Source organism: Artemia sp. Qi Xiang Cuo, chromosome 13 (genome assembly GCF_049724085.1).
Source record: "Artemia sp. Qi Xiang Cuo chromosome 13, ASM4972408v1, whole genome shotgun sequence".
In the NCBI taxonomy this organism is placed as follows: Eukaryota; Metazoa; Arthropoda; class Branchiopoda; order Anostraca; family Artemiidae; genus Artemia; species Artemia sp. Qi Xiang Cuo.
In genome coordinates, this window is record NC_142806.1 from 72442531 (window position 1) to 72458089 (window position 15559).

Genomic DNA, 15559 nt, shown 5'->3' on the forward strand with positions numbered 1-15559 from the left:
AAAGTTCCGGCACGTAGACAGGATATGGTTTATGATATTAGTAGAAGAGTAGGCCTTTCTTTTCGTATTTGCTTTCCTTTGAATGCTAATACCCGAAAGCTGACGATATGGTTTAACACTGGGTAACATGTTACCACAAGCACTAGCAAGAAGATGCCCCTCTTTATCAACTATTATTTTTATGTTGGCATTCTCTTTGAGTGTAATCATCTCCGGAGATCTCAATCTCGCATATCCACCATCATAAGAGTTGAATTTTTTGGTACTCCAAAGAAATTCAATTCCTTACTGTCATGACAAAGCACGCACACGTTTCCGATAGTACTACCACTTGTACTTATTTCATAGTTTAAATATTTCTCCTTGCCAGCTTTGAATGCTTCAATAACATTATCATGTGAACACACTTTCTCAAAATGTTTCATTTTCACTTCTTTAGAGATATTAGTTATGTGTCTAACGGTCCATGGTGAAAAAAGTACTGATTTAATATATGCAATAAACTTTTTAGTGTCGATAACCGGCAATAGAGTACTAGTGGGAAAGCCACATCGTGTCTCAGAGACAATCATATAGTACAAGTAATTAAAGAAAGTATGTAAATATGTTTAATTAAGTAATAAACACGTGTTGAAAATACATAATATTTGCATGCCTTTCCTTGGCACCTTTCCAAACGAGCGGGGATTCCCCACTGGTTCCTACACATTGCAAAAAGTGAGCAGTACGAAAACTCTACGTTTTCAACAAGACTGGTTTCTTAGGGACCAATCAGGAGAGACATGCAAAGTCAACATAGCTTTATTTCATTTTTTAAGGTTAATTTAGACTAGGTTACGTGCGCGCACCTAACCTCGTCTAAATTAACCTTAAAGAAATGAAATAAAGCTATGTCGACTTTGCATGTCTCTCCTGATTGGTCCCTAAAAAACCAGTCTGGTTGAAAACGTGGAGTTTTCGTACTGCTCACTTTTTGCAATGTGTAGGAACCAGTGGGGAATCCCCGCTCGTTTGGAAAGGTGCCAAGGAAAGGCATGCAAATAGCACGTAGTTTCAAAACGTGTTTATTACTTACTTACAAATATTTTCATAATTTCTTGAATGAATTGTACTCTATGCTTGTCCCTGAGACATGATGTGGCTTTCCCACTATTGCTCTATGGCTGGTTATCGACACTACCTAGTTTATTGCATGTATTAAATCAGTATTTTTTACACAGTGGAACGATAAACACATAACTAATATCTCAAAAAAAAGTGAAAATGAAGCATTTTAAGAAAGTGTGTCCACATGATAGTGTTATTGTAGCATTGAATGCTGACAAGGAGAAGTACTTAAACTATGGAATAAATACAAGTGATAGTACTATCGGAAACGTATGCGTGCGTTGTCATGACAGTAAGGAATTGAATTTCTTTGGAGTACCAAAAAAAATTCAACTCTTATGATGGTGGATATGCGAGATTGAGATCTCCGGAGATTATTAAACTCAAAGAGAATGCCAACATAAAAATAATAATTGCTAAAGAGGGGCATCTTCTTGCTAGTGCTTGTGGTAACATGTTACCCAGTGTTAAACCATATCGTCAGCTTTCGGGTATTAGCATTCAAACGAAAGCAAAGACGAAAAGAAAGGCCTACTCTTCTACTAATATCATAAACCATATCCTGTCTACGCGCCGGAACTGTTACCTGTGTAAAAATAGTGTGATAATAGACAGTGAAATTGCTAGAAAAATAAAAAGGGCATTGGCAGAAAATATCACTAAGGAATATAAAGATGAATCGATGAAAAACAAAGTATCTGCAAACGTTACTGCCATTGATCAAACAGTCAATGAATCAAATAATACCAAAGACGAAAAGCATATTGACCCTGTCGATGAGACATCTATAAAAATTGTGTATGAGTCAAAATGGAATAATGATTATTCTACTGATTACGAACTACGAGAAGACAATAGCTATACTATCAAGAGAGTTCATGGAGAAGCATTTTATGGAACAGATTCAAAATGTCCAAAGTTGTTCAATTCTACATGACATTATTTCATTAAAAATATATTATACTTTACATTGTTATGTGTTCATTATTTTTAGAGTAAGCTAGCATATCGAACGTTTAGAATGTCTATTAAAACATCGGAGATGTAAGAAAAGGATTTAAATACATAATATATGGTATAGATATGTTAACATAGAGAAAACCTAGGTATAAGAATGAATAAATTCTCTATCGACATCTATTGACAGATACTTGGATAGCATTGACAAAATCAAAGTATAACAATTATTTATTTAACAGAAATCCTCGCTTTCAATTGAACGGAAAAAAAATATAAGAATTATTTATTTAACAGAAATCCTCGCTTTTTGAACGAACACCATGTAAAGAAAAAATCACACGGAATAAAACGACAGAGCCCCAAAAACCCTGTAAGGCTCTTTTAAAAGGTATAACAATTATTTATTATCCTCGCTTTTTGAACGAACACCATGTAAAGAAAAAATCAAACGGCTTAAAACAACAGAGCCCCTCAAACCCCGTAAAGTCATTTTAAAAGGTATAAAAATTATTTATTTAACGGAAATCCTCGCCTTCAATTGAACGGAAAAAATATAATAATTATTTATCCAACAGAAATCCTCGCTTTTTGAATGAACACCATGTAAAGAAAAAATCACATGGTTTAAAACAACAGAGTCCCTCAAACCCCGTAAAGCCATTTTAAAAGGTATAACAATTATTTATTTAACAGAAATCCTCGCTTTCAATTGAACGGAAAAAATATAAGAATTATTTATTTAACAGAAATCCTCGCTTTTTGAACGAGCACCATGTAAAGAAAAAATCACAAGGTTTAAAACAACAGAGTCCCTCAAACCCCGTAAAGCAATTTTAAAAGGTATAACAATTATTTATTTAACAGAAATCCTCGCTTTTTGAACGAACACCATGTAAAGAAAAAATCAAACGGCTTAGAACAACAGAGACCCTCAAACCCCCGTAAAGCCATTTTAATAGGTATAACAATTATTTATTTAATATAAATCCTCGCCTTCAATTGAACGGACAAAAATATAAGAATTATTTATCTAACAGAAATCCTCGCTTTTTGAACGAATACCATGTAAAGAAAAAATCACACGGCTTAAAACAACAGAGTCCGTCAAACCCCGTAAAGCCATTTTAAAAGGTATAACAATTATTTATTTAACAGAAATCCTCGCTTTCAATTGAACGGAAAAAATATAATAATTATTTATTTAACAGAAATTCTCGCTTTTTTTGAACGAACACCATGTAAAGAAAAAATCACACTGGCTTAAAACAACAGATTCCCTCAAACCCCGTAAAGCCATTTTAAAAGGTATAACAATTATTTATTTAACAGAAATCCTCGCTTTTTGAACGAACACCATGTAAAGAAAAAATCACACGGCTTAAAACAACAACCATTTTAAAAGGTATAACAATTATTTATTTAACAGAAATCCTCGTTTTTAATTGAACGGAAAAAATATAAAAATTATTTATTTAACAGAAATCCTCGCTTTCGCAAGAGTTGATTTCAAGGAAGATATTTTTACTTACTGAGAATTTTTTAATAATTTCATGAATTAAATTTTCCACATCGTATATCTAAGTCGTGTAAACAATAAGTAATTTTTTACTTACTTATAATTTTGTCATAATTTCTTGAACAAAATGTCCTTGTTTATTAAACAGGTGAATTCAAGAAAGAATTTTCTAATTAATTACAATTTTTTCATAATTTTTTGAATAAAATTTCCGTATTGCGTATCCAAGAGTTGACTTCAAGAAAGAAATTGTTACTTACTGAGAATTTTTTAATAATTTCTTGAATTAAATTTCTACATCATTTAGCTAAGTGAAAATTTGTTTGTGATAAAGAGAAAAAAAGTTACTTACTTGCGATTTTTTCATAATTTCTTGAATGAAGTATCTGTACTGTATATCCAAGAGGTGAAATCAATAAAGAGTTTGTTACTTACTTACAAATATTTTCAGAATTTCTTGAATAAATTTTCCGTATATTGTGTATCCTCGAGATGACTTCAAGAAAGAAATTGTTACTTACTGAGAATTTTTTCATAATTTCTTGAATTGAATTTCTACATCGTGTATCTAAGTCATGTAAACAATAAGGAGTGTGTTACTTACTTATAATTTTGTCATAATTTCTTGAACGACATGTCTTTGTTTATCCAGCAGGTGAATTCAAGAAAGAATTTGCTACTTACTTACAATTTTTTCATAATTTCTTTAATGAAAATTTCTGTATTGTGTATCCAAGAGGTGACTTCAAGAAGGAATTTGTTACTTACTTACTTACAATTTTTTTCATAGTTTCTTAAATGAAGTTTCTGCATTGTGTATCCAAGAGGTGACTTCAGGAAAGAGTTTGTTACTTGCTTAAAATAGAAATATTGTAAAGAAAAAATAAGGGGTTAAGATTAAATATTTTTTTTGATTAAATATATTAACAGATTTTTTTTTTTGAGAAAAAAAAAAAAAAACAAAAACAAATGTTTAAATAAAAATATCAATTAGATTTACATATTAAAAAACCACAAACGCTGCTCCCAGGATATAGAATATTTTTTAAAAGGTCTTATGGATTTATCACGATCAGGCATGTTCTTAGGTATCCACTGTGCGAAGAACCTAACCTCGTCTTCAGGACGGTGATAGCCCCCTTCAAATTTAGGACACTTAAACTCTTCTAGATTGAAAAGTGGAATCCTAGGGTCACACTTTTGAATTAAAACTTTATCTGTAGGTACATTGCCCTTTACGTAGAGTGCTTCAACTCCAAAAAAGCTGCAAATTTCACTGACTTCCTCCTAGACATTTCTCAGTTCCTGACCAGTATTATTAAGTGGTGTAATCACTCTATCATAGAATCCCAGTCTGTTTATATAACGTAATGTAGTACTCCACAAGCTTTTATCATACTCAAACAGATTATAGTTCACTAACCAATGATAACATTCGATTTCTTCGAGATCCATAGACAATAATAAAAAGCACATTCGAATATAACACCGCAAGATGATTTTTTCAAACTGATAAATTCGGTGTCATACAGTCCTATCATCTTGGAGGCTATTAATGTAGTTGTTAAGCAGAGAAATACTTCATCAAACATTTATACCTTCGCTCAAGGTTGAACGGAGTTATGACTAGTGAGATGAGTCTTAAAACCATCTGAATTCATTGTGGGGAGGAGTCATAAGACCCTTGGAAGTCATTGCGGGGGGAGTTACTGAACTCTCGGTAACTGATAAATTCTGTGTCATACTGTCCTATCATCTTGGAAGTTATTAATGTAGTTGTTAAGTTGAAAAATACTTCGTCCTCCTAGAATTATTTAAACTAAATAGTTAGCCCCGCCCTAGAAAGTTCGGAAAAACACGATTACCTTACTAATAGTGAATCATTTCGGATTTGAATTATTGACCTAAAATAAAAACCGTACCTTTTTGATATACGCTCCCTAAAGAACAATTAAAACGATAGAAATTTTAAATAAATATGTAGCCCCCGCCCTCGAACTTATGGAAAAAAACGGTAGACATCGTTTTAGTGACGCGTGTCTTAGTCGTATGTTTACCCGAATATTTAACAAGTACCATTTTTCCACACCAGCCACAAAACTCAATTCCTCCTAGAATTATTTAAACTAAATAGTTATCCCTGCCTCGCACAGAAAGTTCAGAAAGACACAATAGCCTTAGTTATAGTGAAGCGTTTCATATACTAATGTTTACCCAAATATTCAACACGTACCATTTTTCAACATCATCCACAAAACTCAATTCCTCCCAGAATTATTTAAACTAAATACTTACCCCCGCCTCCAACATAAAGTTCAGAAAGACGCAATAGCCTTATTTATAGTCGAATGTTTACCCGAATATTTTACACGTACCATTTTTCCATACCATCCATAAAACTCAATTCCTCCTAGAATTATTTAAACTAAAAAGAAACACAACAACCCACACGGTCCCTAGGAGACACAAACATCCAAAAGAAAGACACCGAGATCAAAATGACACAAACAGCCCAAAGAAACACAAACAGGCCAAAGAGACACAAACACCCCAAAGAGACAAAACACAGACCAAAAAGACTCAAACAGCCCAAAGAAACATAGAAACACAAACAGCCCAAAGAGAGTAACTGTGACAAGCTAAACCATGACAAAGCATTACTCTCGTGGAACTCAAGCCCCATTTAAATCAACCCCCGTGCAACTGAACCCCCCCCCCCATGTAACTAAAATCAAAGTGAACTTTGAAAGATCAAGAGAATGTAACTGTGACAAGCTAAACCACGACAAAGCACTACTCTCGTGGAACTCAATCCCCATTTAACTCAACCCTCGTGCAACTGACCCCCCCTTGTCCCTGAACCCCTGTATAACAGAAACCCCCGTGTAACTGTGCCCCCTTTAACTGACCCCTCGTGCTACTCAACCCACATGCAACTCGACCCCATTGAACGAAACCTCCGTGTAACTGTATCCCCTTTAACTGAACTCTCATGCAACTCAACCCTCCATGCGACCCATCTCCCTCAAAACACTTTTCAGTCATTTCTCGTTAAATTGACAATACTCTCCAAAACATCACTTGTGTATTATACAGTACATAATCACGACATCTCCTCCCATTCTCAAATCCCATTACCCCTTGTTTTCGCAAAGGTTAAACAAACACTTCCTATTGTAAAATCATTAAAAGTTTTTCAAATAACTATTTACCCATTTTTTGCAAATGCTAAACAAAAAAAAAAAAAAAATGTCGTCTCTGTGTCGTATCTGTGTCATATATGTGACCAAGTAAAGAAAAACCACACGGGATCAGGCAACAAAGTCTCTCAAATCCCCTTAAAGCTCTTTTAACAGATACAAAAACTACTTATTTAAAACAAAAACTTCGTTTTTAACGAGCACTAAGTAAAGAAAAACCACACGGAATCAGGCAACTGAGTCTCTCAAACCCCTTAAAGCTCTTTTAACAGATACAAAAACTACTTATTTAACACAAAATACAGGCAAGCAAATAACATGGGAATTCCTATACATGCAAGCAAATAACTGAGTTTTTTTTACGTCACAATTTTCAACTTAAAACCATTCTAATAAAATCTGGTCTGTAAATTGTGTCATAAAAACTTGTCCTTAATCAACGTAAAGACCTACAATAGCATAGGAAGGAACGTAAAGTACGCGCTGGTTTTAAAATTCAGGTTTATCATAATTACCCCTTTTTTGCAAATGCTAAACAAAAAAAAAAACCTTCTGTACGTCAGAAAAACTTGTCCTTAATCAGCGTCGTACACTAAAAAAAAAGACATTGAACTTTGAAATTGCGTAAATCTCTTGACAAAGAAAGATGTAATGACCAGTAGAATAGAATTACCTACCAGAAAAACCTGTTTGTACGGGGGCGTAAGCAAAATGGTAGGGTAGTTACTACTGATCTGACATAGCCATTTTCTTTGAAACAGTTCTATGATCAAATAACAAAAACTTCGGGGTCAACAAAACCCCCCAGAGCGCGGGGGAACTAAGGATTGTCACTTGTGCCCCAAGGAAGAGGTGGAAGAGGTGGTCGTATAAACTTTGGAAGGGACTCAGATGATTAGAAATTCAAAGTTCTAATTCCCTTTTTAAGAGTCTAAGGAGATTGGATGGCAACTAGCCCCCCCTCCCCCTCTCCACCAACCCTCTTTTCCCCAAATACGCCAGGTTAAATTATTTATATAGCCCTCTTGTTCAAAACTGACCAATAATCATATAACAAAACGTCACTGATAACACTCCCCCCCCCCCAGAACCCAACGGCAAGTGTTGTAAGTTGTGCCCCCAGGGCATGTAACATTCTTATGGAAGATATGGTATTATAAGCTTCAGAGGTGGCTCATTTGATTGTAAATCAGAATTTCTATTGCCCTTTTTAAGCGTCCGAAGTAATCTGAGGGCTGCGATCCCCCCTCTCCAAGGCCCTTTTTTCCAACTGCATCTGATCAAAATTTGAGATATCCATTTTGTTCAAAACAGTTTAAAGATAAAATAACAAAAACTCCTAGTTTGACAAAACCCCCCAGAGCCATTGGGCAAGTGTTGTAAGTTATGCACCGGGAGCATTTAAGGTTTTTATGCAAAAAGTGGTCGTATAAGCTTTAGAGGTGGCTCATTTAATTGGAAATTGAAAGTTATAGTTACGATTTCAAGAGTTGAAAGTGAACGGAGGGAATCTACTCCCCACCTCCTCAAAAGCGTCCTCTTTTCCCCAAAAGTATTCAATAAAAAATTTGAGATAGCCATTTTTTTAAATAGTCCAATAATCAGATAGCAAAAACTTCGGGGTCAACATAATCCCCCCCCCCCCAGAGCCCAGGGGAAAGATTTTAAATTATGTCTGGAGGCATATTCACACCCGCCATTTCCCCAAACACAACCAATCAAAATTTGGAGATAGCCATTTTGTTTGACGTAGTTAAAAAGTCCGGAAATTATGTTTTTAAGGATGAAACTCCCCCCACAGTCCTCAGGGCAAGGGTTGTAAGTTATGCCCTGGGGGCATATAAGTTTTTTTTATAGAAAGTGTCGTCGTAGAAAATTCAAAAAGGAATCATTCTATTGGAAATTGAAACGGCTAGTGCCCTTTTTAATTCTCGAAAGTGATTGGAGGGCAAGTAACCCCCCTCTCACGCCCACCATTTCCCAAACACATCTAATCAAAATTTTGAGATAACCATTTTGATCAAAGAAGTTAAAAGGTCTGGAAATTTTATCTTTGAGGATGACATCCCCCTCACAGCCGTCAGGGTAAGGGTTGTAAGTTATGCCCTGGGTGCATATAAGCTTTTTATTGAAAGCTTTGTCGTAGAAACTTGAAAAAGGGCTCATTCGATTGGAAATTCAAAGGGCTAGTGCTGTTTATAATAGTCAAAAGTGATTTGAGGGCAACTAACCCCCCTCCGCCTCTCACAACAACCTTTTCCCCAAACACATCCAATCAAAATTGTTAGGTAGTCATTTTGTTCACCGCAGTTAAAAGTTTTAGAAATTAGGTCTTCGAGGATGATAACCCCCTCAGAGCCATCAGGGTATGGGTTGTACATTATGCCCTGGGGGCATATAAGGTTTTTTTTTTATAGAAAGGGTTGTCGTAGAAAATTCAAAGAGGGATCATTTTATTGGAAATTGAACCGGCTAGTGCCTCTTTTAACAGTCGAAAGTGATTGGAGGGCAATTAAACCCCCTCTAATGTCCATCATTTCCCCAAACACATCCAATCGAAATTTTGATATAACCATTTTGTTCAACGGAGTTGAAAGGTCCGAAAATTATGTCTTTAAGGATGAATACCCCTCACGGCAATCAGGGCAATGGTTGTAAGTTATGCCCTGGGGGCATATAAGATTTTTATTGAAAGTGTTTTCGTTGAAACTTCAAAATGGGCCTATTCGATTGGAAATTGAAAGGGCTAGTGCCTTTTTTAATTGTTGAAAGTGATTGGAGAGCAACTAACGCCCCTCTCACGCCGACCATTTCCCCAAACACATGTTTAACGTACTTGAAAGTTCTGGAAATTAGGTCTTTGGGAATGGCAAACCTCTCAAGGCAAGGGTTGTAATCTACGCCCTGGGGGCATATAAGGTGATAATAGCAAGCGTTGTCGTGGAAACTCAAAAAGGGCTCATTCGATTGGAAATTGAAAGGGCTAGTGCCCTTTTCAATTGTCGAAAGTGATTGGAAGGCTTGACATTTTTATAGTAAAGATAGATGTGGGTACAATGTATTATTTTTTTTTTTTTTTAGACCAGGGCACTTCGTATTGAAGTTGTCGTAGGAACTTCGAAAAGTGCTTATTTGATTGAAAACATAAAGGGCTAATGCCCTTTTTAATAGTCGAAAGTGATTGGAAGACAACTATTCCCCCTCCTACGCTCACCCTCCCATTTACCCCTTATGTTTAAAAACTAAATGTTTGCCTTAAGATTAAGTCAAAATGCACTGTGTGAATGTTAATTTCCGACAAGATTTCTCAGCAGTATCCCAAGAACGACCAAGGGTATTATGTTCAAACTTTCGGGGCTATCTCTGCTCTTAAAATTTACCAAATCAAAAGAGCGTAAGTGTATCCAAGCTATCAAAGAAAGTAAACAGATTTTTTTGCGAATGGTATCAAGTTTTCTATTTCATTTCAACTAGAGGAGGTATTGTTTGTGTCGAGAATTTTAAACGGGTGTATGTTGTTAAAAATTGCTGAAAATATTTCTCCAGCATACAAATAGCAGGCCAAACTATAAAGTCTTAAAAAAACGAAAAGATTTAAAGTATTTTTTTTATTTTTCCCTGAAAAGACTGTCAATATAAAACGAATAGAAATTAATTTAAAAAAGAAATTTTCCACAAAATAAGTTTTTCAAAGAAAAGTAAAGAACTCCATTAAACCAAAAACGAGCAAAAATAAAATCAAATAATCTACCAAGGGTGAAACTACCACAAATAAGCAAAGATAAATAAATTAAACCCAAAACGAACAGAAATTACAATAAATAACCGAGTCAAACTCAAAACAAGCAGAAATCAACATGAGTAGGGCTCAAAACCCCTATGCCTTCCCAAGGCCAGAACATAATTTACACTTTAATAAAAAAGAATACAAATGAATGTGCATTGTCAGTTTTATATACATATACTGATATTTAGTAATCGAAATGTTAATATTATTTTAATTATTAAAGTTATAAAAGTAAAAACATTTATATTTTTTCAGTGAGGTGCAAATTATGTTCTGGCCTTGGGAAGGCATAGGGGCTTTTATTTATTCAGTATTTGGAAGTTAAAAAAAGAACATGGCACCTACCTGCAGTGCAGTTTATAATTGAGTTTTTCTTTCTCGTCTATGTAAATTGTTCTAGGTGCTGATTTAGATCTTAGCTCCAGCGTTCGTCACTAAAAACCATCATGTATAAATGCTAGGTTTATGTATATTTCTTCTTTATTTTTCTTTTTTTTCGTTTATTGTTCCGTCTTTTCCTTTCTTTTGTACGACGGGTTTTCCAATAGATAATAATAATAATAATAATAATAATAAGGCCAACTGTGTATTTGGCGCTTTACTAAACTGAATTATATTACAAATATTCTCTTTTGTACTTATTACAACATTGAAAATGAAACAGAATTGCAGTGAAACCAGACGAAGATTTACCAATTGGCCGACTAGGCCCTGCGGCTTTCCATATTCTTAAGGGTTTAAGGATTTCCCCAAAAATCTTGCAAAAACGGAGCGATAAAAGTGCCTGGGCCTAGAAGCGTCAAAGCTTTAAATTCAGCCCTGGATGAAACAAAATCTTGAGCTGGTGCGTCTTCAGCAATTAATACAAAATATATATCAAATATTCAGTTTAATTTTATTAGTTTTTGCCAAAACTGTTAATTTATTTTGGAATAAAAAATTATTTTGAAATAATGGAATTTTGAAAAACTTGAAAATCTGGCAATCAAAAACGAAAAGAAATGAATTAAAAAAACTTCCGAAAAAGAAGTTTTCTTAAGAAAAGTATAGGCCATATTAAACTTAAGATCAGAAGAAATAGATGAAATAATAAAAATTTATAATAAAAAATTTCAGTTACAATTTAATGAATCACTTACAATTTTTTAATGATTCCCATTTCCTGGGCTTAAAAAAGGTAATTCCCCTTCATTTAGAGTTTCATCAGTTTAATTAACTGTCTAGTTTATCCCTTTCGTAATCTTGTACCTAGGGTAATACCTAAGCAATTGGACAGTACCTGATTTCAGACACCTGTTTTGTATAAAAAAAAATTATTAATACAAAAATAAAATAAATAAATCATATTTACCATTATTTGGGAGTACAATCCTACTAGTCATTTTTTCCTTCATTTAAACCTAAGAAATGTTGCCCTAACAGCCTTGCATATTTAAAAAGTCGTATTCAGCCACATTCCTTATATCATATACATGTTATTTTTCATTTATTTATAAAAGTACCGAACACGGTTAAAAAAGAGTTTGTAACACTTTGATTAACTTGATTAAGTTTGATTAAGTACTGTATCATAAGAGCGGAACATTCAGTCACTTTCACAGTCATTAAGGCAGTCTTCAACGGGATTTGCTTGCAATTCTAGCTTCTCTCCTTCAGACTTAGATTCTGATTCAGGTGACCGTGCTTGTTCTGAAGCACGGTCAGAACAGGAAGCAGTTTTTTGGGTTTGTTTGATTCAATCTTTCTTTTGCTCAGTTAGAGTTAATTCACAACATTAGTTTTCCTTCGTTTTTTTGATTATTGAAGACGGCTAGGCGGAAGCCCTTAACGATACATCTGCCTCTAACATTTTCAGTTCTTTTTTGTCAGCTGGCTGACATTATCTTCATTTTTCTCGGCTATTTAATTTTATTATTTTTTTGTTTGTCATATGTCAATTATGCTTCTAGCCCTTTCTGTCTTCAATACTTCACAGAACTAATATAATTTTAGTTCAGCTAATATTTAACCATTTTAAATTATAATTATTGGTACTTGAATACACATTATTGTTCAGATAACAAGAGCCTTTTAAACCTGAGAACACGGCTATACACAAAACACAATCATATCCAATCTTTTTCTGCCAGCCTCTTCGCGCTTTTGTGCTCTAAAAATTGCAAGGCCTCGTAAAATATTTCAGTAAAATATGTAAGATACCCGTAAAATACGTAAAATACCGGTAAAATAGGTAAAGTACGTAATTTACGTAAAATAGGTAAAATACCAATTTAACACGTAAAATACCCAATTTTACCGTGACCAATTTTACCAGTTACAACAATACTGAAAACTATATGTGATTTGAACAGTCTTGGAAATTATAAATAAAATCAAACTGAATGTTTGATATATAATGCTATTATTGTTGAAAGATCATCAGTTCAAAATTTTATTTCATTGTAACTTTATTTTCATTTTCAGTGTTGCCTTAACTGGAAAAGAAAATATTAGTAGCATAATTCGTTTTTATTGAAGCACCAATGACGTAATAGGCTTTAGACTTTTACAGTTAGGGAAGGGGGCAGTGTCCAGACTTTTGTTTGTAGTACAGCAATATCTGTCTTGAACAGTCTTGGGAAGAACCAATAAAATTAAAATGAATATTTGATATGTAATGATATTAATTGCTGAAAGCTCATCAGTCAAAATTTAATTTTACTGTAGTTTTTATGTTTATTTTCAATGTTGTAATAAGTACAAAAAGAAAATATTTGTAATATAATTTGTTTTCAGTAAAGCGCCAGTGATGCAGTATGTTTTAGACTTTTACTGTGAAAGAAGGAGGCAAAACCCAAACTCTTGTTTGTAGATATTTTTGTCCGTTCAAGCTAGATTTACTTAGTTTGAGTTACTGTAGGTTTCTATTTCTTCTGATCTTATGTTTAATATGGCCTTTACTTTTCTTTAGAAAACTTCATTTTCGGAAAGATTATTTTTAATTAATTTCATAATATGTCTTAGCAACTTTATCAGCTATCCTCATCAAATCTTTTTTCTGAGCCAAAACCCAAAGTAGAGGCTCAGCTAGACATTTTCCCCTTTTCTGTTCTAAACCACGTTAAAAAAAATTCATTTGTCACTTATCGTATCCTTCTTCAAGCAGTTTTCCCAGAAAAGCAGTTCATACTATGGCTTTCCATTCCATTTTCTGACCCACTGATCTTCCGGGCCCAAAAACAGAAAGATGGTCAGGAAGTAATAGCCTCAGTTCCCTGTCTAAACATGTTATTATATATATGTATAAAAAATAATCATTTTAATAGTTTCTGGAAGAAGATCCAAATGCGATAGCAAGGATTAGCTGCGGTTCTGTTTGCTTCTCGTTTCTCAACTTTCTTTTGCTCATGTGTGGAGCTTGCAGCAAACAAAATCTCGGTTTTGATGATGCATGACAACCGAGAATTTTAAAGCATACCACCAGCATAGCCTGAAAGTTTAAACTTAATACTCTAACTAGCTAAAATCTTTTAAAGTATAGTGACCAAATCCGAATCTTGCTTGACCTAGTCAAAATTCATTTTGCATTACCACCATATCAAATGAAACTTAAATCTTTCTGAATATAGAAAAAATGGTACGTTGCTGACTGCCTGAGATCCAAGTAGGTTCCTTACAAAACCATTTGCATTTCTTTTATTATCCGAAGATTTGAAAAACTAACATAGACACAGGCTTATCAATGTGTACCTATGTAACTAAAAAAAGCCTTTCTATTGAAACTCATAGATCAACCGCTTATAGTGCTCACAAATTCTATCCAGAGGTGTTATTTTTATTCAACAGTGACGACGAATATCTTGCTCTTGCAGAATAATTCATTTTCTTCTTAGGAACCATGCCTGGTTGTATCAAACTTCGCGCCAATCTTTTGAAACAAACAGGGTGAAAAGACGATTCACGCTTCTTTTTTAATACCTCTTGGCCTTTTTCCAAAATCCTCATTAATGAGTCAAAGACAAAAAGAAAAGTTGTTGCATGAAAGTGCTATAATTTGGCCATGTATGAGATAAACTGCTACATTAAATGTAGCACGTGCTACAGTACTACACCTGATGGAATAGTGCTAAATATAACATTTTTGTGTTACAGGTGGCAACATTTTTAGAGACATGGCTTCCACGCCAGAAAATAAGAAATCTGTTGTCGTCGGTCTAAAATCCTGAGAGAATCCAGTAACTGCAAAAATCCAACTTTCTTCCTGTCAAGCAAAAGCCGTTTAGATTTTGTTTCATTGTAACATACAAGGCCATATCCGGGGGATGGGGGTTGAACATTCCCCTTAAATTTCTGTTCGACTCGTAAAAACGTAACAGAAATATATATAAACAACTTTTTGATGGTTTTCAAAGTTTTTTTTTGTATCCCCCCACCCCAAAAAATAGCACCCCCCTCCCTGAACAAAATACAGGATAAGGCCTTGGTAATATATGCTCGTTTTCTAATATTGTCTGACCTCTTAAACCAAATCCCGCAGTCACATAAATTCAAAAGTCTAGCTGAGTGACATTTTCGCATTTCAGCGGCAGGAAAAGCTAAAATTCATTTATTCTCTTTGGCACAAAAAAGAACATGAACAGCGAATACTTATAGAAAATGAATGCAGAAAACTATGATTAAATTAGTTCTCACATTCATCTGTTTGTAGCGGACGCTTTGATTTCATAAGTTCATGGCCAGCGGCATAGAACAATCTCAGAAATTGTTGCAATGTGCAGAATCCAATTACCTGTTTTCTCAGCTCTGATAAAGTTCAAGATCAGAAGGATTTGCTTAAGATACGTCACCCAAAATCTGGCGGTTGCACTCTTAGACTCTAACTCATTACGCTTGTTTTGAAAGTGTGTCGAAAACTCTTGCAAATCATTGCTTTCCGCATCTTTGTTAAAAGTCACTTCATAGGCGAACACTTTCGAACAAAATTTTTTCTCGTCCTCATTCACTCCACTA